The sequence below is a fragment of the Paroedura picta genome, chromosome 4 (assembly GCF_049243985.1).
Source record: "Paroedura picta isolate Pp20150507F chromosome 4, Ppicta_v3.0, whole genome shotgun sequence".
Taxonomy (NCBI): Eukaryota; Metazoa; Chordata; class Lepidosauria; order Squamata; family Gekkonidae; genus Paroedura; species Paroedura picta.
This window is the reverse complement of record NC_135372.1, coordinates 17,695,730-17,714,794: the sequence shown is the minus strand read 5'-3', so window position 1 is coordinate 17,714,794 and position 19,065 is coordinate 17,695,730.

Sequence of the window (19,065 nt, the reverse complement as noted above, 5' to 3'; positions counted from 1 at the left end):
TGAACGGTTCGTTTAGCTTTATATATTGTTCCGCGTGGGCGTTGTATTGGTTTTTCGGAAGTATTAGACCTGTAAGAGAAAAATTTAAATGGTTGGGAAAGGCCATGGGATGTAGAAATATTTTTTTCACATTTTATTTCCTTGTAAAAACAGGTAAATTAATAGGGATTTTCTTACGGATAAGTACCCAGTGAACAGTTCGTTTAGCTTTAGATATTGTTCCGGGTGGTCGTTGTATTGGTTTTTCGGAAGTGGTAGGCCTGTAAGAGAAAAATTTAAATGGTTGGGAAAGGCCATGGGATGTAGAAATATTTTTTTCACATTTTATTTCCTTGTAAAATCAGGTAAAACAATAGGGATTTTTGTACGTGTAAGTACCCAGTGAACGGTTCGTTTAGCTTTATATATTGTTCCGGGTGGGCGTTGTATTGGTTTTTCGGAAGTATTAGACCTGTAAGAGAAAAATTTAAATGGTTGGAAAAGGCCATGGGATGTAGAAATATTTTTTCACATTTTATTTCCTTGTAAAAACAGGTAAATCAATAGGGATTTTCGTACGTGTAAGTACCCAGTGAACGGTTCGTTTAGCTTTATATATTGTTCCGGGTGGGCGTTGTATTGGTTTTTCGGAAGTGTTAGATCTGTAAGAGAAAAATTTAAATGGTTGGGAAAGGCCATGGGATGTAGAAATATTTTTTTCATATTTTATTTCCTTGTAAAAACAGGTAAATTAATAGGGATTTTCGTAAGGATAAGTACCCAGTGAACCGTTCGTTTAGCTTTATATATTGTTCCGGGTGGGCGTTGTATTGGCTTTTCGGAAGTGTTAGACCTGTAAGAGAAAAATTTAAATGGTTGGGAAAAGCCATGGGATGTAGAAATATTTTTTCACATTTTATTTCCTTGTAAAAACAGGTAAATCAATAGGGATTTTCTTACGGATAAGTACCCAGTGAACAGTTCGTTTAGCTTTAGATATTGTTCCGGGTGGTCGTTGTATTGGTTTTTCGGAAGTGGTAGGCCTGTAAGAGAAAAATTTAAATGGTTGGGAAAGGCCATGGGATGTAGAAATATTTTTTTCACATTTTATTTCCTTGTAAAATCAGGTAAATCAATAGGGATTTTCGGACGGATAAGTGCCCAGTGAACGGTTCGTTTAGCTTTATATATTGTTCCGGGTGGGCGTTGTATTGGTTTTTCGGAAGTGTTAGACCTGTAAGAGAAAAATTTATATGGTTGGGAAAGGCCATGGGATGTAGAAATATTTTTTTCACATTTTATTTCCTTGTAAAATCAGGTAAAACAATAGGGATTTTTGTACGTGTAAGTACCCAGTGAACGGTTCGTTTAGCTTTATATATTGTTCCGGGTGGCCGTTGTATTGGTTTTTCGGAAGTATTAGACCTGTAAGAGAAAAATTTAAATGGTTGGAAAAGGCCATGGGATGTAGAAATATTTTTTTCACATTTTATTTCCTTGTAAAATCAGGTAAATCAATAGGGATTTTCGTACGTGTAAGTACCCAGTGAACGGTTCGTTTAGCTTTATATATTGTTCCGCGTGGGCGTTGTATTGGTTTTTCGGAAGTATTAGACCTGTAAGAGAAAAATTTAAATGGTTGGGAAAGGCCATGGGATGTAGAAATATTTTTTTCACATTTTATTTCCTTGTAAAAACAGGTAAATTAATAGGGATTTTCTTACGGATAAGTACCCAGTGAACAGTTCGTTTAGCTTTAGATATTGTTCCGGGTGGTCGTTGTATTGGTTTTTCGGAAGTGGTAGGCCTGTAAGAGAAAAATTTAAATGGTTGGGAAAGGCCATGGGATGTAGAAATATTTTTTTCACATTTTATTTCCTTGTAAAATCAGGTAAAACAATAGGGATTTTTGTACGTGTAAGTACCCAGTGAACGGTTCGTTTAGCTTTATATATTGTTCCGGGTGGGCGTTGTATTGGTTTTTCGGAAGTATTAGACCTGTAAGAGAAAAATTTAAATGGTTGGAAAAGGCCATGGGATGTAAAAATATTTTTTTCACATTTTATTTCCTTGTAAAATCAGGTAAATCAATAGGGATTTTCGTACGTGTAAGTACCCAGTGAACGGTTCGTTTAGCTTTATATATTGTTCCGCGTGGGCGTTGTATTGGTTTTTCGGAAGTATTAGACCTGTAAGAGAAAAATTTAAATGGTTGGGAAAGGCCATGGGATGTAGAAATATTTTTTTCACATTTTATTTCCTTGTAAAAACAGGTAAATTAATAGGGATTTTCGTAAGGATAAGTGCCCAGTGAACGGTTCGTTTAGCTTTATATATTGTTCCGGGGGGGCGTTGTATTGGTTTTTCGGAAGTGTTAGACCTGTAAGAGAAAAATTTAAATGGTTGGGAAAGGCCATGGGATGTAGAAACATTTTTTTCACATTTTATTTCCTTGTAAAAACAGGTAAATCAATAGGGATTTTCGTAGGGATAAGTGCCCAGTGAACGGTTCGTTTAGCTTTATATATTGTTCCGGGTGGGCGTTGTATTGGTTTTTCGGAAGTGGTAGACCTGTAAGAGAAAAATTTAAATGGTTGGGAAAGGCCATGTGATGTAGAAATATTTTTTTCACTTTTTTTTTCCTTGTAAAAACAGGTAAATCAATAGGGATTTTCGTACGGATAAGTGCCCAGTGAACGGTTCGTTTAGCTTTATATATTGTTCCGGGTGGGCGTTGTATTGGTTTTTTGGAAGTGTTAGAAATGTAAGAGAAAAATTTAAATGGTTGGGAAAGGCCATGGGATGTAGAAATATTTTTTTCATATTTTATTTCCTTGTAAAATAAGGTAAAACAATAGGGATTTTTGTACGTGTAAGTACCCAGTGAACGGTTCGTTTAGCTTTATATATTGTTCCGGGTGGGGGTTGTATTGGTTTTTCGGAAGTATTAGACCTGTAAGAGAAAAATTTAAATGGTTGGTAAAGGCCATGGGATGTAGAAATATTTTTTTCACATTTTATTTCCTTGTAAAATCAGGTAAATCAATAGGGATTTTCGTACGTGTAAGTACCCAGTGAACGGTTCGTTTAGCTTTATATATTGTTCCGCGTGGGCGTTGTATTGGTTTTTCGGAAGTATTAGACCTGTAAGAGAAAAATTTAAATGGTTGGGAAAGGCCATGGGATGTAGAAATATTTTTTTCACATTTTATTTCCTTGTAAAAACAGGTAAAACAATAGGGATTTTCGTACGGATAAGTGCCCAGTGAACGGTTCGTTTAGCTTTATATATTGTTCCGGGTGGGCGTTGTATTGGTTTTTTGGAAGTGTTAGACCTGTAAGAGAAAAATTTAAATGGTTGGGAAAGGCCATGGGATGTAGAAACATTTTTTTCACATTTTATTTCCTTGTCAAAACAGGTAAAACAATAGGGATTTTCGTACGGATAAGTGCCCAGTGAACGGTTCGTTTAGCTTTATATATTGTTCCGGGTAGGCGTTGTATTGGTTTTTCGGAAGTGTTAGACCTGTAAGAGAAAAATTTAAATGGTTGGGAAAGGCCATGGGATGTAGAAATATTTTTTTCATATTTTATTTCCTTGTAAAATAAGGTAAATCAATAGGGATTTTCGTACGTGTAAGTACCCAGTGAACGGTTCGTTTAGCTTTATATATTGTTCCGGGTGGGCGTTGTATTGCTTTTTCGGATGTATTAGACCTGTAAGAGAAAAATTTAAATGGTTGGGAAAGGCCATGGGATGTAGAAATATTTTTTCACATTTTATTTACTTGTAAAAACAGGTAAATCAATAGGGATTTTCTTACGGATAAGTACCCAGTGAACGGTTCATTTAGCTTTAGATATTGTTCCGGGTGGTCGTTGTATTGGTTTTTCGGAAGTGTTAGACCTGTAAGAGAAAAATTTAAATGGTTGGGAAAGGCCATGGGATGTAGAAATATTTTTTTCACATTTTATTTCCTTGTAAAATCAGGTAAATCAATAGGGATTTTCGTACGGATAAGTGCCCAGTGAACGGTTCGTTTAGCTTTATATATTCTTCCGGGTGGGCGTTGTATTGGTTTTTCGGAAGTGTTAGACCTGTAAGAGAAAAATTTAAATGGTTGGGAAAGGCCAAGGGATGTAGAAATATTTTTTTCACATTTTATTTCCTTGTAAAATCAGGTAAATCAATAGGGATTTTCGTACGTGTAAGTACCCAGTGAACGGTTCGTTTAGCTTTATATATTGTTCCGGGTGGGCGTTGTATTGGTGTTTCGGAAGTATTAGACCTGTAAGAGAAAAATTTAAATGGTTGGGAAAGGCCATGGGATGTAGAAATATTTTTTCACATTTTATTTCCTTGTAAAAACAGGTAAATCAATAGGGATTTTCGTACGTGTAAGTACCCAGTGAACGGTTCGTTTAGCTTTATATATTGTTCCGGGTGGGCGTTGTATTGGTTTTTCGGAAGTGTTAGATCTGTAAGAGAAAAATTTAAATGGTTGGGAAAGGCCATGGGATGTAGAAATATTTTTTTCATATTTTATTTCCTTGTAAAAACAGGTAAATTAATAGGGATTTTCGTAAGGATAAGTACCCAGTGAACGGTTCGTTTAGCTTTATATATTGTTCCAGGTGGGCGTTGTATTGGTTTTTCGGAAGTGTTAGACCTGTAAGAGAAATATTTAAATGGTTGGGAAAGGCCAAGGGATGTAGAAATATTTTTTTCACATTTTATTTCCTTGTAAAAACAGGTAAAACAATAGGGATTTTCGTACGGATAAGTGCCCAGTGAACGGTTCGTTTAGCTTCATATATTGTTCCGGGTGGGCGTTGTATTGGCTTTTCGGAAGTGTTAGACCTGTAAGAGAAAAATTTAAATGGTTGGGAAAGGCCATGGGATGTAGAAATATTTTTTCACATTTTATTTCCTTGTAAAAACAGGTAAATCAATAGGGATTTTCGTACGTGTAAGTACCCAGTGAACGGTTCGTTTAGCTTTATATATTGTTCCGGGTGGGCGTTGTATTGCTTTTTCGGATGTATTAGACCTGTAAGAGAAAAATTTAAATGGTTGGGAAAGGCCATGGGATGTAGAAATATTTTTTCACATTTTATTTACTTGTAAAAACAGGTAAATCAATAGGGATTTTCTTACGGATAAGTACCCAGTGAACGGTTCATTTAGCTTTAGATATTGTTCCGGGTGGTCGTTGTATTGGTTTTTCGGAAGTGTTAGACCTGTAAGAGAAAAATTTAAATGGTTGGGAAAGGCCATGGGATGTAGAAATATTTTTTTCACATTTTATTTCCTTGTAAAATCAGGTAAATCAATAGGGATTTTCGTACGGATAAGTGCCCAGTGAACGGTTCGTTTAGCTTTATATATTCTTCCGGGTGGGCGTTGTATTGGTTTTTCGGAAGTGTTAGACCTGTAAGAGAAAAATTTAAATGGTTGGGAAAGGCCAAGGGATGTAGAAATATTTTTTTCACATTTTATTTCCTTGTAAAATCAGGTAAATCAATAGGGATTTTCGTACGTGTAAGTACCCAGTGAACGGTTCGTTTAGCTTTATATATTGTTCCGGGTGGGCGTTGTATTGGTGTTTCGGAAGTATTAGACCTGTAAGAGAAAAATTTAAATGGTTGGGAAAGGCCATGGGATGTAGAAATATTTTTTCACATTTTATTTCCTTGTAAAAACAGGTAAATCAATAGGGATTTTCGTACGTGTAAGTACCCAGTGAACGGTTCGTTTAGCTTTATATATTGTTCCGGGTGGGCGTTGTATTGGTTTTTCGGAAGTGTTAGATCTGTAAGAGAAAAATTTAAATGGTTGGGAAAGGCCATGGGATGTAGAAATATTTTTTTCATATTTTATTTCCTTGTAAAAACAGGTAAATTAATAGGGATTTTCGTAAGGATAAGTACCCAGTGAACGGTTCGTTTAGCTTTATATATTGTTCCAGGTGGGCGTTGTATTGGTTTTTCGGAAGTGTTAGACCTGTAAGAGAAATATTTAAATGGTTGGGAAAGGCCAAGGGATGTAGAAATATTTTTTTCACATTTTATTTCCTTGTAAAAACAGGTAAAACAATAGGGATTTTCGTACGGATAAGTGCCCAGTGAACGGTTCGTTTAGCTTCATATATTGTTCCGGGTGGGCGTTGTATTGGCTTTTCGGAAGTGTTAGACCTGTAAGAGAAAAATTTAAATGGTTGGGAAAGGCCATGGGATGTAGAAATATTTTTTCACATTTTATTTCCTTGTAAAAACAGGTAAATCAATAGGGATTTTCGTACGTGTAAGTACCCAGTGAACGGTTCGTTTAGCTTTATATATTGTTCCGGGTGGGCGTTGTATTGGTTTTTCGGAAGTGTTAGATCTGTAAGAGAAAAATTTAAATGGTTGGGAAAGGCCATGGGATGTAGAAATATTTTTTTCATATTTTATTTCCTTGTAAAAACAGGTAAATTAATAGGGATTTTCGTAAGGATAAGTACCCAGTGAACGGTTCGTTTAGCTTTATATATTGTTCCAGGTGGGCGTTGTATTGGTTTTTCGGAAGTGTTAGACCTGTAAGAGAAAAATTTAAATGGTTGGGAAAGGCCAAGGGATGTAGAAATATTTTTTTCACATTTTATTTCCTTGTAAAAACAGGTAAAACAATAGGGATTTTCGTACGGATAAGTGCCCAGTGAACGGTTCGTTTAGCTTTATATATTGTTCCGGGTGGGCGTTGTATTGGCTTTTCGGAAGTGTTAGACCTGTAAGAGAAAAATTTAAATGGTTGGGAAAGGCCATGGGATGTAGAAATATTTTTTCACATTTTATTTCCTTGTAAAAACAGGTAAAACAATAGGGATTTTCGTACGGGTAAGTGCCCAGTGAACGGTTCGTTTAGCTTTATATATTGTTCCGGGTGGGCGTTGTATTGGCTTTTCGGAAGTGTTAGACCTGTAAGAGAAAAATTTAAATGGTTGGGAAAGGCCATGGGATGTAGAAACATTTTTTTCACATTTTATTTCCTTGTAAAAACAGGTAAAACAATAGGGATTTTCGTATGGATAAGTGCCCAGTGAACGGTTCGTTTAGCTTTATATATTGTTCCGGGTAGGCGTTGTATTGGTTTTTCGGAAGTGTTAGACCTGTAAGAGAAAAATTTAAATGGTTGGGAAAGGCCATGGGATGTAGAAATATTTTTTTCACATTTTATTTCCTTGTAAAAACAGGTAAATCAATAGGGAATTTCGTAAGGATAAATGCCCAGTGAACGGTTCGTTTAGCTTTATATATTGTTCCGGGTGGGCGTTGTATTGGTTTTTCGGAAGTGTTAGACCTGTAAGACAAAAATTTAAATGGTTGGGAAAGGCCAAGGGATGTAGAAATATTTTTTTCACATTTTATTTCCTTGTAAAAACAGGTAAAACAATAGGGATTTTCGTACGGATAAGTGCCCAGTGAACGGTTCGTTTAGCTTTATATATTGTTCCGGGTGGGCGTTGTATTGGCTTTTCGGAAGTGTTAGACCTGTAAGAGAAAAATTTAAATGGTTGGGAAAGGCCATGGGATGTAGAAATATTTTTTTCACATTTTATTTCCTTGTAAAAACAGGTAAATTAATTAGGGATTTTCGTATGGATAAGTGCCCAGTGAACGGTTCGTTTACCTTTATATATTGTTCCAGGTGGGCGTTGTATTGGTTTTTCGGAAGTGTTAGACCTGTAAGAGAAAAATTTAAATGGTTGGGAAAGGCCATGGGATGTAGAAACATTTTTTTCACATTTTATTTCCTTGTAAAAACAGGTAAAACAATAGGGATTTTCGTACGGATAAGTGCCCAGTGAACGGTTCGTTTAGCTTTATATATTGTTCCGGGTAGGCGTTGTATTGGTTTTTCGGAAGTGTTAGACCTGTAAGAGAAAAATTTAAATGGTTGGGAAAGGCCATGGGATGTAGAAATATTTTTTTCACATTTTATTTCCTTGTAAAAACAGGTAAATTAATAGGGATTTTCGTACGGATAAGTGCCCAGTGAACGGTTCGTTTAGCTTTATATATTGTTCCGGGTGGGCGTTGTATTGGTTTTTTGGAAGTGTTAGACCTGTAAGAGAAAAATTTAAAGGGTTGGGAAAGGCCATGGGATGTAGAAATATTTTTTTCACATTTTATTTTCTTGTAAAATCAGGTAAATCAATAGGGATTTTCGTACGGATAAGTGCCCAGTGAACGGTTCGTTTAGCTTTATATATTGTTCCGGGTGGGCGTTGTATTGGTTTTTTGGAAGTGTTAGAAATGTAAGAGAAAAATTTAAATGGTTGGGAAAGGCCATGGGATGTAGAAATATTTTTTTCATAATTTATTTCCTTGTAAAATAAGGTAAATCAATAGGGACTTTCGTACGTGTAAGTACTCAGTGAACGGTTCGTTTAGCTTTATATATTGTTCCGGGTGGGCGTTGTATTGCTTTTTCGGATGTATTAGACCTGTAAGAGAAAAATTTAAATGGTTGGGAAAGGCCATGGGATGTAGAAATATTTTTTCACATTTTATTTACTTGTAAAAACAGGTAAATCAATAGGGATTTTCTTACGGATAAGTACCCAGTGAACGGTTCATTTAGCTTTAGATATTGTTCCGGGTGGTCGTTGTATTGGTTTTTCGGAAGTGTTAGACCTGTAAGAGAAAAATTTAAATGGTTGGGAAAGGCCATGGGATGTAGAAATATTTTTTTCACATTTTATTTCCTTGTAAAATCAGGTAAATCAATAGGGATTTTCGTACGGATAAGTGCCCAGTGAACGGTTCGTTTAGCTTTATATATTCTTCCGGGTGGGCGTTGTATTGGTTTTTCGGAAGTTTTAGACCTATAAGAGAAAAATTTAAATGGTTGGGAAAGGCCAAGGGATGTAGAAATATTTTTTTCACATTTTATTTCCTTGTAAAATCAGGTAAATCAATAGGGATTTTCGTACGTGTAAGTACCCAGTGAACGGTTCGTTTAGCTTTATATATTGTTCCGGGTGGGCGTTGTATGGGTTTTTCGGAAGTATTAGACCTGTAAGAGAAAAATTTAAATGGTTGGGAAAGGCCATGGGATGTAGAAATATTTTTTCACATTTTATTTCCTTGTAAAAACAGGTAAATCAATAGGGATTTTCGTACGTGTAAGTACCCAGTGAACGGTTCGTTTAGCTTTATATATTGTTCCGGGTGGGCGTTGTATTGGTTTTTCGGAAGTGTTAGACCTGTAAGAGAAAAATTTAAATGGTTGGGAAAGGCCATGGGATGTAGAAATATTTTTTTCACATTTTATTTCCTTGTAAAAACAGGTAAATTAATAGGGATTTTCGTAAGGATAAGTTCCCAGTGAACGGTTCGTTTAGCTTTATATATTGTTCCAGGTGGGCGTTCTATTGGTTTTTCGGAAGTGTTAGACCTGTAAGAGAAAAATTTAAATGGTTGGGAAAGGCCAAGGGATGTAGAAATATTTTTTTCACATTTTATTTCCTTGTAAAAACAGGTAAAACAATCGGGATTTTCGTACGGATAAGTGCCCAGTGAACGGTTCGTTTAGCTTTATATATTGTTCCGGGTGGGCGTTGTATTGGCTTTTCGGAAGTGTTAGACCTGTAAGAGAAAAATTTAAATGGTTGGGAAAGGCCATGGGATGTAGAAATATTTTTTTCACATTTTATTTCCTTGTAAAAACAGGTAAATTAATTAGGGATTTTCGTATGGATAAGTGCCCAGTGAACGGTTCGTTTACCTTTATATATTGTTCCAGGTGGGCGTTGTATTGGTTTTTCGGAAGTGTTAGACCTGTAAGAGATAAATTTAAATGGTTGGGAAAGGCCATGGGATGTAGAAACATTTTTTTCACATTTTATTTCCTTGTAAAAACAGGTAAAACAATAGGGATTTTCGTACGGATAAGTGCCCAGTGAACGGTTCGTTTAGCTTTATATATTGTTCCGGGTAGGCGTTGTATTGGTTTTTCGGAAGTGTTAGACCTGTAAGAGAAAAATTTAAATGGTTGGGAAAGGCCATGGGATGTAGAAATATTTTTTTCACATTTTATTTCCTTGTAAAAACAGGTAAATCAATAGGGATTTTCGTACGGATAAGTGCCCAGTGAACGGTTCGTTTAGCTTTATATATTGTTCCGGGTGGGCGTTGTATTGGTTTTTTGGAAGTGTTAGACCTGTAAGAGAAAAATTTAAATGGTTGGGAAAGGCCATGGGATGTAGAAATATTTTTTTCACATTTTATTTTCTTGTAAAATCAGGTAAATCAATAGGGATTTTCGTACGGATAAGTGCCCAGTGAACGGTTCGTTTAGCTTTATATATTGTTCCGGGTGGGCGTTGTATTGGTTTTTCGGAAGTGTTAGACCTGTAAGAGAAAAATTTAAATGGTTGGGAAAGGCCAAGGGATGTAGAAATATTTTTTTCACATTTTATTTCCTTGTAAAAACAGGTAAAACAATAGGGATTTTCGTACGGATAAGTGCCCAGTGAACGGTTCGTTTAGCTTTATATATTGTTCCGGGTAGGCGTTGTATTGGTTTTTCGGAAGTGTTAGACCTGTAAGAGAAAAATTTAAATGGTTGGGAAAGGCCAAGGGATGTAGAAACATTTTTTTCACATTTTATTTCCTTGTAAAAACAGGTAAAACAATAGGGATTTTCGTACGGATAAGTGCCCTGTGAACGGTTCGTTTAGCTTTATATATTGTTCCGGGTAGGCGTTGTATTGGTTTTTCGGAAGTGTTAGACCTGTAAGAGAAAAATTTAAATGGTTGGGAAAGGCCATGGGATGTAGAAATATTTTTTTCACATTTTATTTCCTTGTAAAAACAGGTAAATCAATAGGGATTTTCGTACGGATAAGTGCCCAGTGAACGGTTCGTTTACCTTTATATATTGTTCCGGGTGGGCGTTGTATTGGTTTTTTGGAAGTGTTAGACCTGTAAGAGAAAAATTTAAAGGGTTGGGAAAGGCCATGGGATGTAGAAATTTTTTTTCACATTTTATTTTCTTGTAAAATCAGGTAAATCAATAGGGATTTTCGTACGGATAAGTGCCCAGTGAACGGTTCGTTTAGCTTTATATATTGTTCCGGGTGGGCGTTGTATTGGTTTTTTGGAAGTGTTAGAAATGTAAGAGAAAAATTTAAATGGTTGGGAAAGGCCATGGGATGTAGAAATATTTTTTTCATATTTTATTTCCTTGTAAAATAAGGTAAATCAATAGGGATTTTCGTACGTGTAAGTACCCAGTGAACGGTTCGTTTAGCTTTATATATTGTTCCGGGTGGGCGTTGTATTGCTTTTTCGGATGTATTAGACCTGTAAGAGAAAAATTTAAATGGTTGGGAAAGGCCATGGGATGTAGAAATATTTTTTCACATTTTATTTACTTGTAAAAACAGGTAAGTCAATAGGGATTTAATTACGGATAAGTACCCAGTGAACGGTTCATTTAGCTTTAGATATTGTTCCGGGTGGTCGTTGTATTGGTTTTTCGGAAGTGTTAGACCTGTAAGAGAAAAATTTAAATGGTTGGGAAAGGCCATGGGATGTAGAAATATTTTTTCACATTTTATTTACTTGTAAAAACAGGTAAGTCAATAGGGATTTAATTACGGATAAGTACCCAGTGAACGGTTCGTTTAGCTTTATATATTGTTCCAGGTGGGCGTTGTATTGGTTTTTCGGAAGTGTTAGACCTGTAAGAGAAAAATTTAAAGGGTTGGGAAAGGCCATGGGATGTAGAAATTTTTTTTCACATTTTATTTTCTTGTAAAATCAGGTAAATCAATAGGGATTTTCGTACGGATAAGTGCCCAGTGAACGGTTCGTTTAGCTTTATATATTGTTCCGGGTGGGCGTTGTATTGGTTTTTTGGAAGTGTTAGAAATGTAAGAGAAAAATTTAAATGGTTGGGAAAGGCCATGGGATGTAGAAATATTTTTTTCATATTTTATTTCCTTGTAAAATAAGGTAAATCAATAGGGATTTTCGTACGTGTAAGTACCCAGTGAACGGTTCGTTTAGCTTTATATATTGTTCCGGGTGGGCGTTGTATTGCTTTTTCGGATGTATTAGACCTGTAAGAGAAAAATTTAAATGGTTGGGAAAGGCCATGGGATGTAGAAATATTTTTTCACATTTTATTTACTTGTAAAAACAGGTAAGTCAATAGGGATTTAATTACGGATAAGTACCCAGTGAACGGTTCATTTAGCTTTAGATATTGTTCCGGGTGGTCGTTGTATTGGTTTTTCGGAAGTGTTAGACCTGTAAGAGAAAAATTTAAATGGTTGGGAAAGGCCATGGGATGTAGAAATATTTTTTCACATTTTATTTACTTGTAAAAACAGGTAAGTCAATAGGGATTTAATTACGGATAAGTACCCAGTGAACGGTTCGTTTAGCTTTATATATTGTTCCAGGTGGGCGTTGTATTGGTTTTTCGGAAGTGTTAGACCTGTAAGAGAAAAATTTAAATGGTTGGGAAAGGCCAAGGGATGTAGAAATATTTTTTTCACATTTTATTTCCTTGTAAAAACAGGTAAAACAATCGGGATTTTCGTACGGATAAGTGCCCAGTGAACGGTTCGTTTAGCTTTATATATTGTTCCGGGTGGGCGTTGTATTGGCTTTTCGGAAGTGTTAGACCTGTAAGAGAAAAATTTAAATGGTTGGGAAAGGCCATGGGATGTAGAAATATTTTTTCACATTTTATTTCCTTGTAAAAACAGGTAAATTAATTAGGGATTTTCGTATGGATAAGTGCCCAGTGAACGGTTCGTTTACCTTTATATATTGTTCCAGGTGGGCGTTGTATTGGTTTTTCGGAAGTGTTAGACCTGTAAGAGAAAAATTTAAATGGTTGGGAAAGGCCATGGGATGTAGAAACATTTTTTTCACATTTTATTTCCTTGTAAAAACAGGTAAGTCAATAGGGATTTAATTACGGATAAGTACCCAGTGAACGGTTCATTTAGCTTTAGATATTGTTCCGGGTGGTCGTTGTATTGGTTTTTCGGAAGTGTTAGACCTGTAAGAGAAAAATTTAAATGGTTGGGAAAGGCCATGGGATGTAGAAATATTTTTTTCACATTTTATTTCCTTGTAAAATCAGGTAAATCAATAGGGATTTTCGTACGGATAAGTGCCCAGTGAACGGTTCGTTTAGCTTTATATATTCTTCCGGGTGGGCGTTGTATTGGTTTTTCAGAAGTGTTAGACCTGTAAGAGGAAAATTTAAATGGTTGGGAAAGGCCATGGGATGTAGAAATATTTTTTCACATTTTATTTCCTTGTAAAAACAGGTAAATCAATAGGGATTTTCGTACGTGTAAGTACCCAGTGAACGGTTCGTTTAGCTTTATATATTGTTCCGGGTGGGCGTTGTATTGGTTTTTCGGAAGTGTTAGACCTGTAAGAGAAAAATTTAAATGGTTGGGAAAGGCCATGGGATGTAGAAATATTTTTTTCACATTTTATTTCCTTGTAAAAACAGGTAAATTAATAGGGATTTTCGTAATGATAAGTACCCAGTGAACGGTTCGTTTAGCTTTATATATTGTTCCAGGTGGGCGTTGTATTGGTTTTTCGGAAGTGTTAGACCTGTAAGAGAAAAATTTAAATGGTTGGGAAAGGCCAAGGGATGTAGAAATATTTTTTTCACATTTTATTTCCTTGTAAAAACAGGTAAAACAATAGGGATTTTCGTACGGATAAGTGCCCAGTGAACGGTTCGTTTAGCTTTATATATTGTTCCGGGTGGGCGTTGTATTGGCTTTTTGGAAGTGTTAGACCTGTAAGAGAAAAATTTAAATGGTTGGGAAAGGCCATGGGATGTAGAAATATTTTTTTCACATTTTATTTCCTTGTAAAAACAGGTAAATTAATTAGGGATTTTCGTATGGATAAGTGCCCAGTGAACGGTTCATTTACCTTTATATATTGTTCCAGGTGGGCGTTGTATTGGTTTTTCGGAAGTGTTAGACCTGTAAGAGAAAAATTTAAATGGTTGGGAAAGGCCATGGGATGTAGAAACATTTTTTTCACATTTTATTTCCTTGTAAAAACAGGTAAAACAATAGGGATTTTCGTACGGATAAGTGCCCAGTGAACGGTTCGTTTAGCTTTATATATTGTTCCGGGTAGGCGTTGTATTGGTTTTTCGGAAGTGTTAGACCTGTAAGAGAAAAATTTAAATGGTTGGGAAAGGCCAAGGGATGTAGAAACATTTTTTTCACATTTTATTTCCTTGTAAAAACAGGTAAAACAATAGGGATTTTCGTACGGATAAGTGCCCTGTGAACGGTTAGTTTAGCTTTATATATTGTTCCGGGTAGGCGTTGTATTGGTTTTTCGGAAGTGTTAGACCTGTAAGAGAAAAATTTAAATGGTTGGGAAAGGCCATGGGATGTAGAAATATTTTTTTCACATTTTATTTCCTTGTAAAAACAGGTAAATCAATAGGGATTTTCGTACGGATAAGTGCCCAGTGAACGGTTCGTTTACCTTTATATATTGTTCCGGGTGGGCGTTGTATTGGTTTTTCGGAAGTGTTAGACCTGTAAGAGAAAAATTTAAAGGGTTGGGAAAGGCCATGGGATGTAGAAATTTTTTTTCACATTTTATTTTCTTGTAAAATCAGGTAAATCAATAGGGATTTTCGTACGGATAAGTGCCCAGTGAACGGTTCGTTTAGCTTTATATATTGTTCCGGGTGGGCGTTGTATTTGTTTTTTGGAAGTGTTAGAAATATAAGAGAAAAATTTAAATGGTTGGGAAAGGCCATGGGATGTAGAAATATTTTTTTCATATTTTATTTCCTTGTAAAATAAGGTAAATCAATAGGGATTTTCGTACGTGTAATTACCCAGTGAACGGTTCGTTTAGCTTTATATATTGTTCCGGGTGGGCGTTGTATTGCTTTTTCGGATGTATTAGACCTGTAAGAGAAAAATTTAAATGGTTGGGAAAGGCCATGGGATGTAGAAATATTTTTTCACATTTTATTTACTTGTAAAAACAGGTAAATCAATAGGGATTTTCTTACGGATAAGTACCCAGTGAACGGTTCATTTAGCTTTAGATATTGTTCCGGGTGGTCGTTGTATTGGTTTTTCGGAAGTGTTAGACCTATAAGAGAAAAATTTAAATGGTTGGGAAAGGCCATGGGATGTAGAAATATTTTTTTCACATTTTATTTCCTTGTAAAATCAGGTAAATCAATAGGGATTTTCGTAAGGATCAGTACCCAGTGAACGGTTCGTTTAGCTTTATATATTGTTCCAGGTGGGCGTTGTATTGGTTTTTCGGAAGTGTTAGACCTGTAAGAGAAAAATTTAAATGGTTGGGAAAGGCCAAGGGATGTAGAAATATTTTTTTCACATTTTATTTCCTTGTAAAAACAGGTAAATTAATTAGGGATTTTCGTATGGATAAGTGCCCAGTGAACGGTTCGTTTACCTTTATATATTGTTCCAGGTGGGAGTTGTATTGGTTTTTCGGAAGTGTTAGACCTGTAAGAGAAAAATTTAAATGGTTGGGAAAGGCCAAGGGATGTAGAAATATTTTTTTCACATTTTATTTCCTTGTAAAATCAGGTAAATCAATAGGGATTTTCGTACGTGTAAGTACCCAGTGAACGGTTCGTTTAGCTTTATATATTGTTCCGGGTGGGCGTTGTATTGGTGTTTCGGAAGTATTAGACCTGTAAGAGAAAAATTTAAATGGTTGGGAAAGGCCATGGGATGTAGAAATATTTTTTCACATTTTATTTCCTTGTAAAAACAGGTAAATCAATAGGGATTTTCGTACGTGTAAGTACCCAGTGAACGGTTCGTTTAGCTTTATATATTGTTCCGGGTGGGCGTTGTATTGGTTTTTCGGAAGTGTTAGATCTGTAAGAGAAAAATTTAAATGGTTGGGAAAGGCCATGGGATGTAGAAATATTTTTTTCATATTTTATTTCCTTGTAAAAACAGGTAAATTAATAGGGATTTTCGTAAGGATAAGTACCCAGTGAACGGTTCGTTTAGCTTTATATATTGTTCCAGGTGGGCGTTGTATTGGTTTTTCGGAAGTGTTAGACCTGTAAGAGAAAAATTTAAATGGTTGGGAAAGGCCAAGGGATGTAGAAATATTTTTTTCACATTTTATTTCCTTGTAAAAACAGGTAAAACAATAGGGATTTTCGTACGGGTAAGTGCCCAGTGAACGGTTCGTTTAGCTTTATATATTGTTCCGGGTGGGCGTTGTATTGGCTTTTCGGAAGTGTTAGACCTGTAAGAGAAAAATTTAAATGGTTGGGAAAGGCCATGGGATGTAGAAACATTTTTTTCACATTTTATTTCCTTGTAAAAACAGGTAAAACAATAGGGATTTTCGTATGGATAAGTGCCCAGTGAACGGTTCGTTTAGCTTTATATATTGTTCCGGGTAGGCGTTGTATTGGTTTTTCGGAAGTGTTAGACCTGTAAGAGAAAAATTTAAATGGTTGGGAAAGGCCATGGGATGTAGAAATATTTTTTTCACATTTTATTTCCTTGTAAAAACAGGTAAATCAATAGGGAATTTCGTAAGGATAAATGCCCAGTGAACGGTTCGTTTAGCTTTATATATTGTTCCGGGTGGGCGTTGTATTGGTTTTTCGGAAGTGTTAGACCTGTAAGACAAAAATTTAAATGGTTGGGAAAGGCCAAGGGATGTAGAAATATTTTTTTCACATTTTATTTCCTTGTAAAAACAGGTAAAACAATAGGGATTTTCGTACGGATAAGTGCCCAGTGAACGGTTTGTTTAGCTTTATATATTGTTCCGGGTGGGCGTTGTATTGGCTTTTCGGAAGTGTTAGACCTGTAAGAGAAAAATTTAAATGGTTGGGAAAGGCCATGGGATGTAGAAATATTTTTTTCACATTTTATTTCCTTGTAAAAACAGGTAAATTAATTAGGGATTTTCGTATGGATAAGTGCCCAGTGAACGGTTCGTTTACCTTTATATATTGTTCCAGGTGGGCGTTGTATTGGTTTTTCGGAAGTGTTAGACCTGTAAGAGAAAAATTTAAATGGTTGGGAAAGGCCATGGGATGTAGAAACATTTTTTTCACATTTTATTTCCTTGTAAAAACAGGTAAAACAATAGGGATTTTCGTACGGATAAGTGCCCAGTGAACGGTTCGTTTAGCTTTATATATTGTTCCGGGTAGGCGTTGTATTGGTTTTTCGGAAGTGTTAGACCTGTAAGAGAAAAATTTAAATGGTTGGGAAAGGCCATGGGATGTAGAAATATTTTTTTCACATTTTATTTCCTTGTAAAAACAGGTAAATTAATAGGGATTTTCGTACGGATAAGTGCCCAGTGAACGGTTCGTTTAGCTTTATATATTGTTCCGGGTGGGCGTTGTATTGGTTTTTTGGAAGTGTTAGACCGGTAAGAGAAAAATTTAAAGGGTTGGGAAAGGCCATGGGATGTAGAAATATTTTTTTCACATTTTATTTTCTTGTAAAATCAGGTAAATCAATAGGGATTTTCGTACGGATAAGTGCCCAGTGAACGGTTCGTTTAGCTTTATATATTGTTCCGGGTGGGCGTTGTATTGGTTTTTTGGAAGTGTTAGAAATGTAAGAGAAAAATTTAAATGGTTGGGAAAGGCCATGGGATGTAGAAATATTTTTTTCATATTTTATTTCCTTGTAAAATAAGGTAAATCAATAGGGACTTTCGTACGTGTAAGTACTCAGTGAACGGTTCGTTTAGCTTTATATATTGTTCCGGGTGGGCGTTGTATTGCTTTTTCGGATGTATTAGACCTGTAAGAGAAAAATTTAAATGGTTGGGAAAGGCCATGGGATGTAGAAATATTTTTTCACATTTTATTTACTTGTAAAAACAGGTAAATCAATAGGGATTTTCTTACGGATAAGTACCCAGTGAACGGTTCATTTAGCTTTAGATATTGTTCCGGGTGGTCGTTGTATTGGTTTTTCGGAAGTGTTAGACCTGTAAGAGAAAAATTTAAATGGTTGGGAAAGGCCATGGGATGTAGAAATATTTTTTTCACATTTTATTTCCTTGTAAAATCAGGTAAATCAATAGGGATTTTCGTATGGATAAGTGCCCAGTGAACGGTTCGTTTACCTATATATATTGTTCCAGGTGGGCGTTGTATTGGTTTTTCGGAAGTGTTAGACCTGTAAGAGAAAAATTTAAAGGGTTGGGAAAGGCCATGGGATGTAGAAATATTTTTTTCACATTTTATTTCCTTGTAAAAACAGGTAAATCAATAGGGATTTTCGTACGGATAAGTGCCCAGTGAACAGTTCGTTTAGCTTTATATATTGTTCCGGGTGGGCGTTGTATTGGTTTTTTGGAAGTGTTAGACCTGTAAGAGAAAAATTTAAATGGTTGGGAAAGGCCATGGGATGTAGAAACATTTTTTTCACATTTTATTTCCTTGTAAAAACAGGTAAAACAATAGGGATTTTCGTACGGATAAGTGCCCAGTGAACGGTTCGTTTAGCTTTATATATTGTTCCGGGTGGGCGTTGTATTGGTTTTTCGGAAGTGTTAGACCTGTAAGAGAAAAATTTAAATGGTTGGGAAAGGCCATGGGATGTAGAAATATTTTTTTCACATTTTATTTCCTTGTAAAAACAGGTAAATTAATTACGGATTTTCGTACGGATAAGTGCCCAGTGAACGGTTCGTTTACCTTTATATATTGTTCCAGGTGGGCGTTGTATTGGTTTTTCGGAAGTGTTAGACCTGTAAGAGAAAAATTTAAATGGTTGGGAAAGGCCATGGGATGTAGAAATATTTTTTTCACATTTTATTTCCTTGTAAAAACAGGTAAATTAATAGGGATTTTCGTACGGATAAGTGCCCAGTGAACGGTTCGTTTAGCTTTATATATTGTTCCGGGTGGGCGTTGTATTGGTTTTTTGGAAGTGTTAGACCTGTAAGAGAAAAATTTAAAGGGTTGGGAAAGGCCATGGGATGTAGAAATATTTTTTTCACATTTTATTTTCTTGTAAAATCAGGTAAATCAATAGGGATTTT